Raw genomic sequence first — 10,292 nt, 5'->3', positions numbered from 1 at the left:
GTGGTTCGTCGCAACCCTGACGGTCCACCATTTTGACCACCTGAAGTATATTTCTGCCACTTTTCTGAGACTTTTTTTTCAGCTAGTTCCTTACCCTGAAACATTAAAAAATAGCATTAAACACAACCTTAGTTTCTTGAAAACATACGACTTTCCCAAGATAAAGATGTAAAATGTTCCTTCAAAAGCCGAAACATCATAGGTTTCGGTTTCCCCAATCCGAGCTTGTGAAATATGACATATGACATTAAATTTACACTTGTTCCGAGGTCACACAAGGATTTTGCAAACTTGAATATTCCAATGGTACATGTAATTGTGAAATCACTAAGGTCTTTCTTCTTTTTTGCCATCGTACTTGACATAATGGCACTACAGTGATGCGTTATTTCTATTGTCTCATCCTCCTCAAACCGCTTTTAGAGACCAAATCCTTCATAATTTTAGCATGCCCCGGTATATCTTGCAAGGCTTCTATTAGAGTAATATTTGTAGAAAGGTTGATAAATTTATCAAGAAATATTTTGAACTTTGCATTTTCACCTTTTTTAAGAACTATTGAGGAAAAGGGGGAGGAATTGTTATTGGTGGCATTGAGACAATTTGACATTCTTTCATCTTTAAATTTTCAAGGGTAACATCATTTGGCATTCACTTATCATTATTTGGCCTCTCTCTCTTTACATTTGTTTGCTCATTATTTTCCATTTGCTGGGATCATCATCAAGTTCCACGCTTTTTCAAAGAATTTTTCCACTTTAAGTGACAATAGCATTTGTGGTCGTACTATTCGGTACTTTTTCATTTTGTCTTTCCATAAGGTACACTGATATTTGATTCAATTTTGCTTATAGTTGTTGGATAGCGGTTGAATCAAACTCCAGCATTTGAAGAAACTTAGGGAAATCATTCCTCATTTCTTTCACTATCTCGTCGGTCCCTTCAACTCCAACAAAGATTCAAATCAAAATATCTTTATTAATGCATCCCTCTCTTTCATATTGAGGTATGCCCTGATGTTCATTGTTTCGACCTTGACTCCCATATTTCCTTTTAGAGGTAACTTGGTAACCCTCTGAATAATTCAAAACCATCTCCTCCCATCATCATGTACCCTTTCTTCCATATCTTCACATGCCTTGGCATCCTTTGCATATATGACATTGACTCTTTCAATGGATATTCCTAACACATGTTTAGTAAGAAAGTCAAGGTGTGATGTTATACTGATCATGCTTACATCTCTTTTCTCTTCTTGATATATTTGATCTTGCACACAAATTAGAGGAGGGGTCCCCTATGGCTACCTCGGCATCCTTCATGTGCCAACCCCTAGCCAAACTAGCCACTTAATCTAACACCTTTGATGCAACTTTATATGATGATTTAATAAGGGATACAACGGATGCATTGTCCACTATGGCTTTGTTGGTTTGGTCCAAATTCCCTATAGAAGACTTGGAGAATCATCTTTTTCAACATCTCATGATTGGGGCATTTCAAAAGCTTCTCCTTAAATCTCCCCCATGCTTCATACCAAGGTTCCCCATGAAATTGACGGAAATTTATGATTTCATCCCGCAATTTCAGCATCTTTGAAGGTGGGAAGTATTGATTCAAGAAAGTCTCAATAAGCATGACCCACGAGGTAATTGACCTGGCCAAAATAAATCAAAGCCACAATACCACCTCACCCGTTATAGAAAATGGGAAGAGACACAACCTTATAGATTCTTGACAGATATGTGCAATATCAATAGGGGAAATACTTCTACAAAGTTCTTCAAATGCAAATTGGGGTATTCATGATCTCTCCCCACAAATATACCCTTTATTTAAAGAAATTGGATAATGACACTTGTCACATAAAATATATTATTTCCCCCAATAGGGGGAATACAAATGGCACTAGAATGCTCTTCATCTCCAAGATAATCCATAGTTTCAATATATTCATATACATACTACTGATGATTCCCTCTTAGATCATGGTTATTCGAAAGAAATAATGATCACCTACAATGAAACAAAAACAACAAGAAAAGTAAATTAAAATCACCATGGGTATTCCCAAAGATACAATCAACACCGTACAAGTGAAAAATAAGTCTCACTCCCCGAAAATAGTGTCATTTTGATTAATGCTCACCGATACCATAGTTTGGATATAGGACGATCATTGTCAATAAAGTTCAAATTACGTTTAGGTTGAATCCTCAAGAAATGGGTCTAGTTCGCTAATGCCTTACCACTCATACCCCTCTTTCAAAGATTGTATTGGCTTTAAAAATAAATTCACATGCCTATTTCAAGGATGATGTTAGGTTCTTCGGAGTTTTGGATTTTCACCCACAACTTTATTTTGGGGTTTTCACCCACAAATCCCCACTCAATCAAACAAGCATTAGTAAAACCCATCATCAAAAACTAAGAATTCACACTAATACATCACAACCCACACAAAGTTACAACCTATTTCAACATAATCTCAAGAAATGTATTTAGCTACTCATGAAGTCAAGTAAAGAGAATATACAAAATTTTCCATCCAAAGTCTCCATTGAAGATGCAAATAAGAATATTCTTCAATTTCACTTCAATTACAACTAAATAAACTTGGAAAAATTAAACACAATAATCTTGCCCAAAATTTTTAGGATTTTTCAAATCTCAAAAAACTTTATTCAAGTTCATGGTAATCCCCAAATAAAGATATTTTACCCCCTTTTGATTGGGAAGTAGCTATGCACAATTTAACTTCTACCCTTAGGCTATTATCTATGATGCCACAATCACGGAAGCTTGTCTGCGATCGCAGAAACCGCGACCCCCATATTTTCAATGTGATTCCTGGTATTTCACCCATCTTGATTGACTGTAATTGCAGTCTTTAGACTGTGATCACGGTAAATGAGACCAGTTCCTGCTCAGGATCCTTCGGCTTTTGAACTTCTCTTCTCTATTTTTGATCCCTTTTAAGATCAATTCCACATCTTTCCTTTTCATCGCCTGTATACCTACAAAATATGAAAATTAGTGAATTCAACTAACAAAGTTGTCTCATTCATACCTTCAAATCATAGTAGTGTGCATGAATTTTGGATACAAATGAGTGGTAAATTCACTAATCATTAGTTTTGAAATTAAGTTGAGGGATTTTGATTATTACTAATTGAATTACTTGTCCCATGTTTTAACTTGATTATTCATGATTTAAACTGATGTTTTAGGGGCTGAATTGGTATATTGTTTAAATTATTGGAATGGGGGATATGGGTTTCCTAAATTGAATGAATTTTGGCTTGGAATTGGCATTAACCTCAACCCACTTTATACTCTTGCATGGACAATTGCATGGTTTAACTTGTTTTGAACCTAATGCATTGTATTAAAGGAAAAATGGATATGAATATTGCTTTTGATGGCTTTGGTAGCCTTGGTATCAGATTTGCATGGAACTTGGGAGTTCAATTTTGGTTGTGTGAATTGGTTTGGCATAATTAAATAATCTTGCAATTATATTGGTATGATGATAACAAGTGGTAAATGCCTTAATAAATGACTCCTGGGTTAATAATTGGAATTATGTCCAAAATGATTTTAATCTAGTCATAAAAAGGGGTTGTGTAGCTAACCATGAAGGTGTAAATCTCAGGGGAATGAACACTGGAAATCATGTTTGTTGTCATTTGGGGTCTATATGACTGTGTGCTTGATGTACACTGATATATATGTATTTACCCCAATTTACTCCTTAAGATGAACCCTAGCTTTATTTTTCCAAGAACTCTAGAGAGGATTTAAGAGTGTTTTCTAAGTGTGTAAGAATAGAATAGTAGGGAAAATAACCTCCCAAGTGCAATATAAGTCGTGGTACCTCATTAGGATAAGTGGGGAAATGTCCAGATTGCCTTCACATAAACTGCACTTAATTTCATCATAAGGTACGATTGACCCTTACTAATCATACCCATCCTGTACAAGTGGTACTCACCTCTCGTACCCTAGGCTTTCCCTTGAACCCAACATTGTCCAAGGTACGACACACCCAAACTGAAGTCGTATCCAACTGTACGACTAGTACCCATAAATCATACCCCTGGCAGAATAGAATTTTAGGAGGTTTGAACATAGACCACTATACGAGATCATGGTACGACTCGTACCCTGGCTTACGGCTCATGGTGAGCCACTTATACTCAGATCCAACTTAAGTTACCAAGTCTAGGGTTAAGTGAAGTGATAAAGCAACTCGTATACACCGATACGACTCGTAACACCCAAATTGTACCCATTACAGTAACTAAATCCATCCAACCAACCAACACTGGTCAGCATACAACTGGACCAAACCACCCATACCCAAGAGTACGACTTATTCCCCTAAGCCGTATCTTTCCCAGAAACCAAAAATCAAGGAAATTTTCTAAGATCTGAAAATCAGGGTGTTTCAGTCTCCCCCACTAGGAACATTCATCCTTGAATGACGGACAAGGTAGGGGTAACCACACGCACGAGTCATTTGTATTATCAAATGTATTCCTAATCTTTAATAAAGTTTGAAAACAAAGATGCAAAGATATTAATCTTTCCTTTAAAAAACTCAAAAAATAAAGATGTGTTGAAGGACACATACCTTCTGGACAAATCCCAAGAGAAGAAAACAGATGTGGATACTTGGACTTCATGTCCTCCTCATCTTCCCATGTAGCTTCTTCCACCTTCTAGTTTCTCCATAGAACCTTAACCGTAGCCATATCCTTGGTTCGTAACTGATAAACCTGCCTATCCAAAATCTTAACTAGGACCTCTTCATAAGACAGAGAGTCTGAGATACCCATCCCCTCTGAAGGAACAATCAAAGAAGGATCATCGATGCACTTTCTTAACATGGAAATATGTAATACCAGATGAATGGAGCTCAAAATAGAAGGCAACTCCAATTCATAAGCCATATTACCAACCCTTTGCAGAACCACATAAGGACCAACATACCGGGGACTGATCTTCCCCGTCTTACCAAACTACATTAATCCCTTCATGGGAGATACCGTTAGGAACACCCTATCCCCAACCTGAAACTCCAAGACTCTATATTTTACATCTGTATAGGACTTTTGGTGAATTTGGGCAGCCTTAAACCTATCCCGAATCACCTTTACTTTTTCCATAGCCTGCTAAACCAAGTCTAGACTGAACATATCCACCTCACCAAGCTTTAACCAACCAAGAGATCTGCACCTCCTACCATACAATGCCTTAAAAGGGGATATACGAATACTAGAATGATAGCTATTATTGTAAGCAAAGTCTACAAAAGGTAGGTGCTCAATACAATTACCACTATAATCAATCACACATGCCCGAAGCATATCCTCCAAGTTATGAATAGTTCTTTTCTCTTGCCCATCCATCTGAGGATGAAAAGCAGTACTCAAAATAACCTTAGTACCCAATCCCTTATAAAATAACCGCCAAAAATAAGATGAAAATTGCATACCATGATCGGAGATAATAAAAATAGGCACCCCATGCAGCTTCACAATCTCCTGAAGATACAACTTCGAATAATCCTCCATCAAAAAAGTAGTCCTCAGTTGCAAGAAGTGAGCATACCTCATCATCATATCCATAATGACCCTAACTGAATCAAATTGATTCCTAGACTGAGGAAGACCAGTAACAAAATCCATACTGATTACCTCCCATTTTCATTTGGGCAAATCGATTTCTTGAAACAACCTACCAGGCCTCATGTGTTTAATTTTAACTTGTTGATACACCATGAACTTGGCTCCAAAATCAGCCACATCCCTTTTCATACCATTCCACCAATATATCTCCTTGAGACCATGATATATTTTTGTCAAATAAGGATGGACAACATAGAGCGACTCATGCACCTCAGTAAAATTCTTTTCCTCAAATCGTTGACTTCAGTAATGCACAACCTCCCTTGGTACCTTAAAGTACCATCACCACAGATGCCAAACACTATTACCTTCTACATACCTATATTACTCTTGATTTTCATCAAGATAAGATCTAGCACTTGTTTTTCCTTAATATCTGCACCAAGAGATGACTGAAACACTTCTTGTACCATCACACCACCATCCTCAGAGTCCAAAAGATGAACTCCAAGTTAGCCAAATGATGAATATCTTTCACCAATTCCCACTCTCCTTTTTCTATATGAGCTAAATTCCCCATGGACAACCAATTAATAGCATCTGCAACCATGTTAGCTTTACCTAGATAATAGTGAAGACTCATATCATAGTCCTTGAGAAGATCCAACCATCTCCTCTGCCTAAGATTCAGCTCCTTCTGAGTAAACACATACTGTAGACTCTTATGATTAGAAAAGATGTCTACATGCACTCCATACAAAAAATGCCATCAGACTTTCAAAGAAAAAACCACCTCCAATAGCTCCAAATCATGAATAGGATAGTTCCTCTCATTCACCTTTGATTGCCTAGAAGCATAGGTAATCACCTTCCTATGTTGCATCAAAACACAGCCAAGTCCCACCCGAGATGCATCTCAATAAACCACAAATCCCTTATTGTCTTCAGGCAACGTCAAAATTGGTTTCGTAGTTAGATTATCCTTAAGATTCTCAAAACTCCCCTGACAAGCATCCAACCAAGAAAACTTGACCTTCTTCTAAGTCAATTTGGTCAAAAGAGCAGCTATCATCAAAAAGTTTTCCACAAACCATTGATAACACCCAGCCAAACCCAAGAAACTCCAAATGTCGGTTGGAGTCGTGGGTCTAGGCCACCTTGTAATGGCTGCCACCTTTTAAGGGTCCACCATGATCCCTTCGTTAGAAAAAATATGACCAAGAAAAGTCACAGCATTTAACCAAAACTGACACTTGGATAACTTGGCATATAACTGTAGTTCCTTTAAGGTCAGTAATACCAGATGGAGGTGATTAGCGTGATCCACCTCCCTCTTGAAATAAACCAGAATGTCATCAGTAAACATAATGATAAATAAATCCAAGAACTGCCTAAAAACCCTGCTCATCAAGTCCATAAATGTTGGCGGGGCATTAGTCAAACCAAAAGACATCACTAAGAACTCAAAGTGCCTATACCAAGTATGAAAAGCCATTTTATGGATATCTTTTTCCCTAATCTTAAGCTGATAATACCCAGATCAAAGATCTATCATAGATAAGAACTTGGCACCTTGCAACTGGTCAAACAAGTTATCTATCCTTAAAAGAGGATACTTGTTATTGACCGTCAATAGTCAACGCACATCCGAAAGGAACTATCTTTCTTGCACAAAAACAATACCGGTGCACCCCACAGGACTACACTAGGATGAATAAATCCCATATCCAGAAGATCCTTAAATTGTTCCTTGAGTTTCCTCAGCTTAGTCAGAGCTATTTTATAAGAAGGAATAGATTTGGACAAGTGTCCAAAACCAAATGAATACTAAACTCTATTTCCCTATTCGGAGGAACGCTAGAAAGATTATCTGGAAAGACCTCAGGAAACTCATTTACCACCGGAACTAAATATAGAGTAGGACCTCCTGAGTTAGAATCTTCAACCCAGACCAAGTGGTAAAGACAACCCTTCAAGATTAACCTCCGGGCTCTAAGATAAGAAATAAACCTCCCCCTCGGAGCTAGGGAACCACCTTCCTATTTTATAATCGGTTCACCAGGGAACCTAAAGACAACCTTACGAGTCCGATAATATAAGAATACGTAACAAAAGTATAACTAATCCATCCCCAGAATAATATCAAAATCTACCATATCCAGCTTACACAGATCTACCAAGCTCTGCTTACTACTAACAGATACCACACACCTCTTATAGACTCTTTCAGTAATAACTGAGTTGCCTACTATGGTAGAATTAAACAAAAAACTCAGGATCAAAACCAAAATGTATAGCCACATATGAGGTCACACAGGAAAGAGTGGACCCCGGATCAAGCAGAAAACCTATTTCAGCCTGTACCAGTACCAGAAGCATAAGCAGACTCCAAATCCACACCACTAGGTGCAGGAGCAGAAGATGAAGCAATCAGAGCTTTGACCATTCCTAATGCACCCTTTCTAATTGGATAATTTCTTAGCATATGGCCTGGCTGGCCATATTTAAAACACTTATACCTGCCTTTATCACAATATCCCCAATAAAGATAACCACAGAAATGGTAAAGTGGGCATGAAAAAGTTGATTGACCCTCACTCACTTGAGATTGGGCACCTTGTACCTAGAAATTATCACCACCTTGCAGACGTTGTGACCTAACTGCTTTGGGTAAGGAACGCTAGCAGTAGAGAAGGAACTAGACCTCCTCCACTTCTTCTTCAGCCATTTACCTCCATCCCGACCACCCTGATACTGAACACCACTCTACTCAGAGAACCTATTTCTCTTGCCCTGCCTTTCCCCAAACTCTTCAAGTTTCTTTTTTTATTCTCTACCTACTACATGTGGATAACCAACCTTGAAATGTCCATATTATTTATCAACAAAGTAGTTTTGCTTTCAAGGATCAGATCTTGAGATAACCCAGAAGTGAACTTTCTTATACTCACCCTTATGTCGGCCACCAAATTAGGAGCATACCTTGACTGCTGATGAAACTTCAAGGAATATTCCTTGACAGATATTTTACCTTGCTTGTTATTCTCAAACTCTTCTATCTTTACTTTCCTCAACTCTTAAGGAATGAAACGATCCAAAAAAGCATTAGAAAAAGCATCCCATAAGGATAACTCCTTCACATCAACTCTATCCCTATCCCACTCTTCGTACCATTAATACGCAACATCCTTGAGCTGATAAACTATAAAATTTATACCTTCCATATTTGTGGCCTGCATCACACTAAATATCTTCTCCATTTCATCCAACAAACCCTAAATATCCTCCTCCACCTTTACACTAGTAAATGTAGGAGGATTTTTTTTCATAAAATTGCCAACCCTCATAGCCTTACCAAATAAGCCACTAGATGTATCCCACTCAGCCTGAGCAGCAACCAACTGTGAAATAGTATGAATAGACTAGAGAAATTCTACATTAGTTACCTCACCTTGAGGAGGACTAGTAGCAACCGGGGAAACTCTAGAACAATCAGGGATAGGAGTCTGGGATCTAGTATGAACTCCAGGTGTAGGGCATACTCTATCAACATCATCCCCATATGGTACAGAAGGATATCTTTGTGTTCCAAATCTATGAGTCATGATCTGAAAAGCAAACAAACAAGGATTAGAGAAAATTCCAGGACTTAGACTCTAAGATTATAGATAGAATACCAAGAAAGTGAAGCATTCTTAAATGTCCTAAAGCTTGGAAATAGAAAACCAAGAAAGTAAAGCATTGCTAAATATCCTATAGCCTCTCTCTTATGAGTGTGGCGCTCTACATACACCTAAAAGAGACTCTACTAGACATAGATTTATGGACTCCCAATTGACAATGAACCTAAAGCTCTAATACAAACTTGAAATGACCTGACCTGGGGCCTTATCGTAATGGGCATCCCAAGTCCGACCAGGACCGGATACCACCCCTGCTACCCAACCCAACCTCCAGCCGCCTGCCTTGAGTTGGCTGAATTTTGAGAATATAACAAGATAGCATAACAGCTCACATGAAGACTCTGGGATAGGATCATAACCGTGACCAACCAAATCAAGTCCAACCATTCCATACCAACTGTCCAACCATACCAAGCCAAACCAAAACCATAAATCCAACCATAACCAAAGAGGTTCAATTAATAATTAAATATATAATCCCAAAATGAAATACAATGGAACAGTGAGAAATTTTATCCAATGATGTCAGCCATAATAGTTCCACAAAAACCTCTAACCAAAAAATACAAAAATCCAATTAGGACATGCCCCTAACCTTAGCCAAAACCAATATCCATAAATAATCCGATGTATGAAATAACATCTATGAAATAGAGCCTTTAGGGAAAATAAAAGCTCACTAAGTTAATAAAAAGCTGACCCCCGAATTTCTGAATGCTAAGCAGAAGGAGTAGAACGACTAGTTCCTGTATTGGATGAGGATACAGCAGCCTAAAGATAGGTTAGCCAGTGAACACTACCATGAACTCAAGATAAGGATATAATAATGCCATTTAAGAAAAATAAGTAAAACCATCCATATACGCACAACCAATACATATATCTATAACCATGCTGAGAAAAGGTAATCGGTTTTAGTATGTATTTAAAACCTTTAACCTGGGTATGTAAAGCTTAACCGCCCTAAAAAAACCAC

The 10,292-nt window shown here is 37.9% G+C and overlaps 1 non-coding gene across 1 annotated transcript; it reads left to right on the top strand.

The window, feature by feature from the left end:
• The first annotated feature begins 1,480 nt into the window (after positions 1-1,480).
• LOC124899114 lies at positions 1,481-1,587 on the top strand. Its single transcript, XR_007056252.1, has one exon. It is a non-coding gene; the product is annotated as a small nucleolar RNA R71 (small nucleolar RNA).
• Positions 1,588-10,292: the final 8,705 nt, after the last annotated feature.

This window comes from Capsicum annuum, chromosome 5, assembly GCF_002878395.1.
Source record: "Capsicum annuum cultivar UCD-10X-F1 chromosome 5, UCD10Xv1.1, whole genome shotgun sequence".
Classification (NCBI taxonomy): Eukaryota; Viridiplantae; Streptophyta; class Magnoliopsida; order Solanales; family Solanaceae; genus Capsicum; species Capsicum annuum.
The sequence above is the reverse complement of the archived record's forward strand: the minus strand, read 5'-3'. Positions and strand labels throughout refer to the sequence as shown.